The sequence below is a fragment of the Sylvia atricapilla genome, chromosome 15 (assembly GCF_009819655.1).
Source record: "Sylvia atricapilla isolate bSylAtr1 chromosome 15, bSylAtr1.pri, whole genome shotgun sequence".
NCBI classification, from domain to species: domain Eukaryota; kingdom Metazoa; phylum Chordata; class Aves; order Passeriformes; family Sylviidae; genus Sylvia; species Sylvia atricapilla.
The window spans coordinates 5,185,287-5,195,787 of record NC_089154.1 but is presented as its reverse complement, the minus strand read 5'-3'; the positions used below and the strand labels follow the sequence as shown (position 1 = coordinate 5,195,787).

Here is a 10,501-nt window from a genome sequence, read left to right as displayed (position 1 = left end):
GGCCTGAAATGGGAGAGGGCCACAGATTCTGCCCACTGAGATGTGGCCAGCTGGGAAAAGAACAGACTTTTCTGGGTATGTTGGAGGATTTGGCTGGGAAAAGAAAGGAGAAAAAGAAACATACCGCAGAAAAGCTGCAGGATCAAGAGGCTGGTTCTTTTATTGGTTAAAAATCAAGACCACCCTAGTTGTCACACGAATTGCTGAGTTTTATTTAGCAGGAATTCTAGCGGCTCCCAAACAGACAGAAGGCCTCTTCAAATCCCTCATTTATACATATTTCCAGTGTATGTATATGAATTCCTCTATTCCCCATTATCCTGGGATTATCTCAGACACACATCTCATACCTTTTCAGCCTGCTCTTTCCAGTTTTCACCTCTCACAAGGCACTGGAGCCGGAAGGATAAAGATAGAACTGACTTGCAGCACATTGCAAACTTTGATCTCCTAAGTTCCTTGGAACAAGGACCACCCAGCTGCTCAGTGTTTGTCCAGCACCTGCACCACGGGTGCCCAAGCCAGTGTCTGGATGCAATAATCACACAAATAACAACATTGTTCAGGACTGGTGTGAGAGCTCCTGCAAACCAAAGAAACCATTCAGGAAGCCTAAAGAACAAATCCTTCCATGCAGCCCCAGGGAATGCTAGCAGCAAATATTTAGGATTTCTTTGCTTTTAAAACAAGGCTTCTTCCCCTGAACGAGAATCAGGAAAAAAATCCCACATGAACTCAATGAAACAAGCACACAGAACACCAAGAGAGGAAGCTCATCATGCAGACACAGCAGGAGCTGTTTGGTGAACCGGGATTGACTCACGGACAACCAAAAAAACAGCGGAAAACACTAAATTCACATTATGGTGTTTATGCTGGATGAGCTGACCAGCCTTAATAACACTAATGCTCAGTACATGATTTTCAGAGAGAAACAAGTGAACAATAATTGTCTGAGCTTGGGACCAAGCACTATTTCTGAGCTGTGATACTTCCTCCTTCTGGACTTTCACTAAATATCCCGACCTATTTGTGCTTGAGCATCCTTCTCTAAAAGGATAAGGACAACAGCAGTCACTCACCTACTTTGGTGGGTAATAAGTGACTCAGATAGCTCTCACCGACCTCTTCAAGTCCTACACACAACACCCGATGTGTCATGCAGCACCTCAGAGCAGCCAGAAAGCTGTCACCTCTTAATGGGCCTGCCTTGCCAGCATGATGGGCAGGGCAAAGCCTGTGCAAGGTCCTTTGGCAGCTCTATCCAAGCGGGAATGGTTTGCAGAAGGATCCACTGTCCCATGGAAGGAGTACAGAGGGAAGGGGAACAGCTCGAGCAGGCTGTGTGCTGCCATTTCATTGCGTCCTGCTGGAATCCGGACATTGTGGGCAGAGGCATCTTTTGAGGCTCAGCACATCAGCTGCTGCCTTCATGCACCAGAAATAAAGGACTCCAAATCCGAACCTGGAAGCCAACCAAAATACCAGAAGATCGTTGTGCTTCTCATGTGCATAATCTGATGCCTAATTTGCATGCACTGCTTGTGTATCTTAATCCCAGCTTTCCAGAGGATGCTGTCCCATCCCTGATCCCATCAACAGATGGACTCCATCTGTCCAAATGAAAGCTACAGTTTCACCCTGCTCAGATTTTTCCCACCAAACTGCTGGATGCAGCTGTTGTTACCCAGGCTCCTGCCTTATGCAGCCCTTGGTCTGAATACAGAGGTTTTCCTTCACAGGATCAGTTACCTTTCAAGCTGCCTGGAAATGAGGGAGCTCTGGTCTGCAGCCACTGTGCTCCAATAAACTCCATCAGCACTTCCCAGAACACAGCACTGGCTGGAATCTGCCTGGCTTGGAGCACAGATACAGTGTAAAACTCCACACAGAGCAGCCAGTTACTCATAACAGTCTATACAAGGCACATCTGGAGTGGGACTCAACTCACTCGTATCTGGGAGTAATACTGAGTGAAAAGATATATTTGCTCTGACCCCCTAGTATCCGCAAATAGTATTGGAGGGATAAAATGGAATCTGGTCCCATGCTTTTTCACAGAAAACAGAAAACCCATGACACATGTGAGGCCCTGGTAGAGGCTACCCAGAGAAGCTGTGGCTGCTCCATCCCTGGAAGTGTCCGAGATCAGGTTGGACAGGGCTTGGAGCACCCTGGGATAGTGGAAGGTGTCTGTGTCCATGGCAGGAATTGGAACAAGTTGAGCTTAAATGTACCTTCCAGTCCACACCATTCTGAGATTCTATCATTCTATGTTTCATTCACCAAATAACAAGCAATAACAAGAACACAAAGTCACATCCTTATTTCTGTCTCCCAAAAATGAGGCAGGGGCATTTGGAAAAGGTGCGTTTGCAAACGCACAGAATTAAATTTGCTAGGACACACTGAAGAGTTAAAAGAGTAAAAAAGCCAACTGGGAGCACTACGTATGCATGAAACTGGGCTTGAGAAGCCACACAGTTAAATGTTGATTCATCCTCATCCCTTTCCTCCTCTTCTGTCTTTTCTCTCATGATGGAAACAGTATCTCTAGAAAAACCTCACTGTGACTTTCAGTCGTGATAAAAGAACCTTCCCGCTGCCCACTCCAAACCCATGTCTGAGTGCTTTAAGAACAGAGTTTTGTCATAAGGTAAAGGGTCAAATAGTTCCCTTCTTCCTTTACTCATTTACCCCATGGTAGGTAAATTTGGGTCATTCCCAACCTCTAATGGGCACAAGGACTTCTTAGCCTATTGAGGCTGTACCAAAATAGCCAGTAAGGCTTGTCAAGGCCTCCCCTCTCTCTGCTGCTGGGAGGGAGGGAACCACACTGTCTGAGAAAATGTCTGGGACTTGGGCACTTCCCTTCCTCTTTCTTTCTGAAGTGTTTTGATTAAACTAGTAAAACCATTCATTCTCTCTATCACTCCTTAACTTTATTTTTGTTACTTCTAGACAGCTTGGAACACCCTTTCCTCGGTAACGTTCACTAAATCTGTCTCAGAAGCCAAACCTGCTGCCTCCCTGCACCCAAGTGGCAGAGACACTCCTGTGCAGATCTGGCATTACCTGGAGAGCACCAAAGAACTCACCCACCTCCATTCTCTGCCCTCTGGTTCTGAGAGGTGCCTTCCTCCAGCTGGGAATGATCCCTGCCTCACTCAGTCAGGAAGTGCCATCCCTGAGCCCCTGAGCTGGGAACAGGGAATGCTGTGGGGACAGCTCCATGGCCTCCCCATAGCAGTGGTTTAAGGGTGCTGACTGAAAGCATCCGCTGTGGCTGGGCAGCTGTCCAGGCACATTGGATGCAAGCTCAGTTGCACTTCCACAGGGATCACACTCCTGGATCACTGGCCCTTGATTGTGGCGGGCAAAATCCTAAAGCAGAGAAACTGTCCTTAAAGCTTGTTCCCTCTCCAGTTGTTCACAGCAGGGATAAGTAAGGCCTCATCTATAATCACCTAAAACCATCACATGATTCCTGCTCTGTCACTACAACAGCTGAACACGCTGCAGGATACACAGCAACACACATTGGTGATGCACCATTACACACTTCCCCAGTGCAAGCCCTGTTGAAATGCTGCCATCAAATTATTTCAACTGATCAAAGCAGGAAAAAAATAGAATATTAAAGCCCCAGATAACAAATTAATAAGAATAAAAGCATGTAGGTGAGAATTAAGAAGGCATTAACATTCTGATGGCATCTGCTGCCTAAATTAAACTACAGGGAAAAAAAAAAAAAAGAGAGTTCAGCTGACGCTCAGGATCAGGACAAATAGTTCTCAAATGGAAATTACAGTTTTGAAAATTATGTACCAAAAAAGGATCCAAATTAGGACATTTCTGATTTTTGAAGTTCTTTCTCCAGGTGGGGATCTCAGGCTTGACTGGAGGGCTGGCAACATGACTGGCAATATGATGGAGTTGCTCAGTTCCTGCATCCCACAGCACAACCAAACTGGCCCAGAGCCCAGCTGGGACAGCATCTTGTCACTTCTCTGATCCCTCTGGGGCTCTGTCCCTTTCTGGACTTAGACCATATGAATATGGTGTGTAAAGAGTGTTTTGCTCCTGCAGACACCATCTTGGAAAAAGAGGAGGAATTAGGCCTGGATTTTCCAAAGGAGCTCAGTGCTAAATTATGTGAATAACTGCATCAGTAATTTACATGAGCAGTTACTGTGACAACTAATAGTGAACAACTTAAGTAGCCAGTTGAGCATGTAATGACCTGAGTTATATGCACCATCATGTCTCTTTGGCACACCAAATTAGGTGTGCATACACATTTTGCATGCCCTGAAGGACTTCTACCTCAGCAACGAGCCTTAATTTCACAGCACAAGCCTGATCTCAGCAGCCTAGCACAGCACAGCCAGTTTATGCAACGCAAGGAGCTGGCACAAACTCCACGGCCCAGGTCAGAACGGATCCTCAGACAGCTAATTAATTTTTACTGCTCCTTTGTGAACTGTAAATTACCCTTCATTTCCTAGATTTCTGTCCCATTTTTTGCCTGCCTTTCTCTAGTGAAGCAGTAAAAAGGGAAAAGTGCCAATAATGAGCTCTCGTTGTGATAAAAGCAGCCACGATTCACTCACGCCTTGAACAATGCTCTGCTTATGACCAGAATATAAAGGCAATTGGGTTTCAAGAAACTGTCCAGAGATAATGACTTTTCCTGTAGATGGGAGGATAGGAGGAATATTTTATAAAAAGAGGGGCGGGAGGAGTGTCTGGTTTTGCAGGACAAACACAACCAAGTTCCTCTCCTGCAGAGGGTTAAAAACAAGATAAATAATCATCACTTAGAGACCAAGTTCATCAGTATTGCCTGCACAAAAGAGAAGGGAAACTGCTTACAAGGCTGAACTGTCAACAGCCTCCCCTTCTCATTCAGACAGGAAAGAAGAGCCTCTTCCAGAGAAGGAGTGACCTTCAGACCACACACACACCCCCAAGTGTCTTCCAAGAGCAGCCCCTGAGAAAACGGTGCTGGAGCAAGGACGGGCGGGGTTTTTTCAATACTGCTGTGACCCTGTGCAAAGACTAAAGCTGCTGATTCTGCTGAATCCAGAAAGCAACACCCTGCCAAGAAAAGATCTACCAGTGTATACAATCCTGCAAGCCGTGGTTCCAGTCTATGTTCTCTGCTGATGTCACTGTTCACAGAATCATAGAATGGTTTGGGTTGGGAGGGACCTTAAGCTCACCTCATTTGAGCCTCCCTACCATGAGCAGGGACACCTTCCACTATCCCAGGTTGTTCCAAGCCCCATCCAACCTGACCTTAGACACTTCCAGGGATGGGGCAGCCACAGCTTCTTTGGGCAACAAAATTAATCCAAATCTTTTACCTGCAGCCACACAGTGATCACAGGCAGAAGTAGCTGTAGGGAAGAGATCACAACACACCTGAGATGAACTTTCCACAAGCACTGCTGAAATTCAGGACAGATTCAGCATTGTGAGACTCACTTCACCCTTGTGTCAGGACACCAGCATTTGCATCAAACCCACAAATAACAAAAAGGTATTACCGGAATTTTCATGTGGTTGCATCTACCGAATGCCCCTTGAAAGGCCACGGCCGCAAGAACATACGGAAGATCTCCAGGTCCCAGTTGTTGGGATGCTGCAGGAATGAGAACACGGCACTGCTGGGGTGCATTTATGGGGCCTTCAGTATATGAGATACTTACATTGCAAAACACCACATTCCTCAGCTCTGACAGAGCCTCTTTTATCTCCGTGGCAGATTCCTGAGTCACAGCCCTGCCAGATGAGGGTGCACAGTGAGTTAATGGCCATGGACCCTGGGCTCCTCTTGCCTCAAGTCATTTACCCTGAGCACCAGTGACGTTATCGTGCTCAGCCCATATTTACTACAGCTACAAACTGATTCAGAGAAACCTGGAGTACAGGATTAATCATTACTCTTGGGATGTTGAAAATGGATACCAGAACGGACTTCCAAATTAGGTATCTAAAAGTCCTGCATCTCCCAGGAGAGCCCCATTACATCTCCCTACTCCTTCTAATGGAATCTATAGTATGTGAGCATGGTTTTGCCTCCCACAAGCCCTCCCTGCATAATTATCCCCAGCTCAGATTGCTGCTTTCTGTAATGGCTGGAGAACCACTTTCTTCAGGCTACTGAGATGTAAAGAGGAAATGTTTATTGCGAAATGCAAGTCAACCACAGCCAGTGGGTCTGGGCCATGGTGGAGGGAAACAGAAATGGCTTCTTCTTCTTTTTTTGGCCTCAGAAATAGAACTCACTAAAAATAGCAGTTCCACAGGAACAAGACTGCCTGAAAATAGCTGTTTCTCAGGAGCAGGGCTGGCTGCTTCTGAAAGAAGTAGCTATTAATGTATAATTGTCCCTGAGGCTGGTTTCTGAGAAAATGCTGTACATACAGAGGGCTGTAAAGAGATATGTTCACAGCAGGAAATACAGGCACCCCTCTTTTGTCAGAGGTCCACTGAACTCCAGTAGCTCATATCAGTGTATTTGGTTCACTAATCATAGGGACAGTTAGATCCATCAAAGCACTGGGAAGTATTTCCATCTGTTCTGGTTCAAGCAGCACTCTAGGACGTTCTTATTAGCTAGAGCAGTAAATAAGAAAGCCTCCATTAGCTTTAAAACATGCACTGGTTCCTCTCCTAGGAATGAGCAAGCCTTACAAGCTAGAGGCAGCTCTGAAATCCCAGCATTGTCTTTCCACAGAAGATCCAAGAACTTTGTTGAATTGCAGGTTGTGCAATCTACTTCCAATTTCCTGCTCTACTCAGCACTTAGAGTTTTCTTGCGCAGATGCTACAGGGCAATAAATCTTCTGAAGAATGGCTCTACATTTCTCCCACTATGGTGTTGTCTTTTAATGAGGAAAGACAAATTGCTTGTGAGATTGGCTGATTGGTTGGTTATTCCCTAAAATGTCTCACTCATTCCTCTCATAACACCATGGGTTCAACAGCTCATTTCTTCTGTCTTGGTTTTCCTTCCCAGCACAGTCAGACAATATCTATATCAAGGCCATTCTCCTCCTGTTCTTTTCCCCTTAAGGAAAAATCCATCTGGCCAAAAGCAGCAGAGATTATAAAAGGTCCAGAAAAGGCAAATATTGGAAAGTAGCAGCATTAAGGAAACTGCAGTGGGGATGAAGTACAGAGGGCCTGGCTGCTGCCATCACTTCAGTCCCACAACACCAGTGCCAGAAGCCATAGTAATCTCTGCTGGGAGCATCTTTGGATCCCAAAGGCTGTGGGACTGGGCTGGGTCATTACAGGATGGAAATCTTAGATTGCTCCTTCCAGGTTCTGCTCTAAGTGCTGCTTCAAGTCATATCTCCTCTGTTCACTGGCCATCTGACACTTCAGCATTCCAGTAACAGAAGGCGCTTCCCACAAGAAGTGTACGGCTGAAGTTCTACCCACCAAGTGGCCCAAGGCTGGTCTTTTAGCTTGAGAAATTTCTCTTTCTCTTCCTGACTGAATTTCAGAAAAAGAAATGGCACCCTGCTTGTCCTTACAGCAGGCTGCACTTTCCAGCATGGAAACTAATGGTTCCCTGGGAAGCTTTACATTGCTTGTGCAGTGAAGACCAACATTCCCAGGCTTCATTTTATCCTCATTTGCACAGGAGAGAGAACCAGAGATGCTGCAGACTGGATGATTTCACATGCCTACAACTGGAAAACATCTAAAACACCAAATATCCAGTGCCAGAGGTGTGGTGCCTGATGTGGCCCTGTAATACTGGAGCAGGGTACACACCCTGTCACACAGCCATGACATCCAACCACATCATTCTGATCTTTCCCATCCCTCTTGCCAAGTGGTTTGTTATATAATCTAAACTGCACACATAAAGGGAAAGATCTATAAAATATAGAGACACAAATATGCTCCTTGCCTTTTTATTTTGCTAAAGTTTTGAAAAATGCCTTGGGATCCTCAAAACCAATAGCCCATGAAAGATAGAGTACTTGATTCCTGTTTGATAGCAGCAGGGTGAGGATTTTTTTTGCAGCTTAGATCAGTTTGATTAAACAAGCGTTTTGTTGCAGCCGTCATACAGTGCTCATTAAAAAATACTCTACATTTGTGTAGCATTTATCATCCACGAATCTCATCATGTTTTACAAAATGTAATTAATTAAACTTTACAACTCCCCCTGGAGAGGGATAAGGAAAATGGAGAGTTGCTTTAATCCATCACTGAACTGCAGCAGGTGCTGGGCTAGAGGAAAGCAGCTTTTCAACAGCACACAGCAGCACTGGATCAAGGAGAGAACATCTCCAGGCAAAGTCACCCAGGGAATATATCACACACCTTGTGTTTGCCTGAACTGTGCACTTCCACTAAAGGTTAAATGCCAATTCTTGCAGAGAAGAAGGGGATTTTTCATCCCCATCCCACACCCCAGGTTTGTAACTGAGGCACCTGGCAGCACAATGCCTTCCACTGAATCCCCAGCAGTTCTAAAGCCCAGGGGCAGCCACGACCCTGCCCGGAACCCAGGAGGCAGAAGATATAAAGCCACACAGCCACAAATTGCATCTCACAGTCCTGGAATGTTGTGCAAGCTGGTGCTTAAAGTGGAGGGAGAGTAAAGTCCCTTTAATCCCTTGCTTACTTCCCTCTCCCCTCCCCATCTGTAAATCCACACCTGTTAAAGGTCACCCTGAAATGAAATACATTTAAATGCTTCCTGCTGCTGCTTGGCTCTCCTGTGATCCCTCCCAGTCCACACTGTGGAGCAGAGGGAAGGGGGGTGCCCACATGTCCTGCCTGAATGTCAGAGTCTCATGGCTGAAATCCCACCCGACTCTTAGCTGATCTTTAGAGAGGAATCTCCCTCTCACCCCAGCTTTAGGAGCATGTAGGATAACATGACCATGGGGCAAGCCTGATGAGACAGATCTGTCATGCCACTTTCACTACCTAGGAAAAAAGCTAGAATTTGATCTGGTGCAGGCTGGGGAGTGAATGCAAAGGATCCCTTTTGTGAGAAAGTATGACAACAAAAGCGCAGGGATACATGCCATGAGAGAATGATGCAAACAAACACACGGCGGGAATAGATGGAGCAGCACCAACTCGTCCACCAGTGATCAAAACAGCCGTGAATCCAATGGCAACTGCATGTATGGATTAGAGAAAGAGCTCCCATCTAACCCTCCAGATGTGCAAAGTATCACACTGGAAGGCCTGGGCTACACGTGGTGAGAAATGACTGGCTGGTGGGGGCTGAGCTGTGGCTCTCCCACTGCAGTGCTACAAGCCTGATTCCTTTGTGTCTTCCAAGAAGATGCTCAGCTCACCCACTGGTACAAGCCTGAGGTCTCACTGGCAGTTGTTTTTCTTAGATCCTTGGCACTTGTTTCAGCCTCATGTCCCCTTGCTGTCCCAGGTGAAGTGACTGCAGCTTTCAGGAAGAGAAAGCCTGGGACACAAACTCTTCTAGTTCCCAATGGAGAGATGTGCTGGGTTGAGACTGGCCGTGGTCTGGGATCTGCAGGAAACAACATCAACAGGTGCCACAGGGCTTTGGAGGCAATAACGTCCCAAAGCCACCAGTGTCTTTGGTCTCAGTAAGGCTCAATGACAGCAATTGAACTTCTTCCAAGAAACAAGGTAGGAGAGAGAGAACCGCCATCGGCTGCTTCAGCTGGGAAGGTCAGAGAGACAATTTCCACATTTATTTTCATCAGACATAAATGTGGGAAGAGAGAAGTATAAGAATTGTGCTGGAGGAACTGACAGTGGATTCAAAGATGGTAACAAGGTGATTTATTTTAAGCCTCTGTCACATCATTTAATTAGTCTCCAAAACCTCCCCTGATAACATGAGGCCCATTTGTACCTCCCTCCTGCTGGACCACTCACACTTACCCAAACAGACACACGGGAAAGATGGAATTTATCACACCAGTCTTCCCCCACTAATGAAGGCAGATCACCCTGCCCTTCTGGACTGACACCACCATGCCATTCCCAGGGGATACATGTCTTTCCTCTTTTTAGCATGAAGAAACTGGGTTTTACTGGTCCCTGGGTTTATTTTCATAAATAGTCTCTGGGAAGCAGCCTCAGATACAGCTGTTGCTGCAGCAGATTTATCTCTGTGAAAATTCCTGCTTTGGTTTTGCAAGTGTTTTAATTAACGTACATTATTTTAGTACACTTTACTACTGATAGCATGTAATTATCTCCCCACAGGTATATATTTAGCTAACCACCAGGCTGATCCAAGATTTATAAAATAAGGTACTTTTGCAACTGACACCAGATACAAGCAAAGGCCAGCAAGACGGGACCAAAGGAACTCCCCCTCCCCACCTAAACCCAGGGCTCAAATTTCACCACTTGAAAAGATAATCATAACATTAACGTACACATTTTATCAGAGGAACATGAAGATGCATCAACACTCAAGTGCTGTGAAGGAGAAAAGAACTATGTACATGCTAAACTATT

General features: G+C 45.9%; 1 pseudogene; it reads right to left on the bottom strand.

Moving 5' to 3' along the window:
* Positions 1 to 2,398: 2,398 nt before the first annotated feature.
* Positions 2,399 to 10,501, bottom strand: part of LOC136367941 (zinc finger matrin-type protein 2 pseudogene) — a 161,659-nt pseudogene continuing 153,556 nt past the window's right edge.